Here is a 1,494-nt window from a genome sequence, read left to right as displayed (position 1 = left end):
CCCAGAGGTAACGCGTCCGCCTAGGAAGCGAGAGAATCTGAGCGCGCTGGTTCGAATCACGGCTCGGCCGCCCGGATATTTTCTCCCCCTCCACTAGACCTTGAGTGGTGGTCTGGACGCTGGTCATTCGGATGAGACGATAAACCGAGGTCCCGTATGCAGCATGCACTTAGCGCACGTAAAAGAACCCACGGCAGCAAAAGGGTTGTTCCTGGCAAAATTCTGTAGAAAAATCCACTTCGATAGGAAAAACAAATCAAACTGCACGCAGGAAAAAAATACAACAACAAAAAAAAAAAAAAAAAAAAAAATGGGTGGCGCTGTAGTGTAACGACGCGCTCTCCCTGGGGAGAGTAGCCCGAATTTCACACAGAGAAATCTGTTGTGATAAAAAGAAATACAAATACAAATATGTGGGTGGTATCTGTAAGCTATCTCAGGGCAGTGCCAGAAATAGACGAGAAACAGATAGATGCATTGTAGTTTTTCCAGTGCCATCCATTTGTTTTTAAGTCTGAAATGAGGTTTTGGGTGCTTGTAATCATATTGTTGAGTTCAGAAATGGAATCTGGTATATGTGACTGTGTGTCTTCAGCTAAGCGTTCGTGTGACAGTGCATGTTGGTCGAACACGCCAGATGCGAGTCTGAGGTACAAAAAGAACAGAACAGGTCCAAGCACAGAACCCTGTGGGACCCCACTGTTCAGTGGCGATGCAGAGGAGGTGAGGCTGTTGTCAAAAATTGTCAGGGACAGGACGCAGAGTTATGATTTCAGCCAGTTTAAAACTGTGCCAGAAATCCCTGAAAGAGTTCTGAAATCTAAATAGAAGGGCGTCATGATCAATAGTATTGAAAGCTGCAGAAGGGTTCAACGGAGATAGAAGAGATATTTTGTCGTCCTCAAAGGCAAGACGAAGATCGTTCACGACTTTGAGGAGAGCAGTCTCTGTGCTTTGCCCAGCGATATAAACAGACTGGTGTGGATCGGTCAGACTGCTGGCTCTGAGAAAGACCAAAATCTGAGACAGATCGATTCTCGAAAGACGTTTTGACAGGAGATGGGTGTGAGAAAATGGTTCGTAGTTTCAGTATGGCGTTTAGGTCCCAAAGAAGGTTTCTTTGGTTTCGATGGCAAACTTGTACTCACTTAGGGGAAAATGCTAGATGAAAGTGACAGAGGCGACAAAACAGACTAGCGCACATAAAAATACAATTTTGTAATGCATTTAATGTGTGCAAGCGTTTAAAACAAAGGAAAAAAAACAACAACGAAATTAATAGATGCACGTCCCTTTCCTTCCGACAAGATATGCAAGACTGTCACCGATACGTGTGGCCATACATAGAAAAATTCAGCAAATTCACAAGGAGATTCAACACATTGTATCAAGGGACATCACGCAAGTAGGACATTACATTCATACATTCACTGTCACATGCAACTTTTCATTCAAAAGTTCTGGCCAACTCTCACACCCTCTATCACCCTCACC

This window comes from Babylonia areolata, chromosome 16 (assembly GCF_041734735.1).
Source record: "Babylonia areolata isolate BAREFJ2019XMU chromosome 16, ASM4173473v1, whole genome shotgun sequence".
In the NCBI taxonomy this organism is placed as follows: domain Eukaryota; kingdom Metazoa; phylum Mollusca; class Gastropoda; order Neogastropoda; family Buccinidae; genus Babylonia; species Babylonia areolata.
This window is presented reverse-complemented; position numbering follows the sequence as displayed.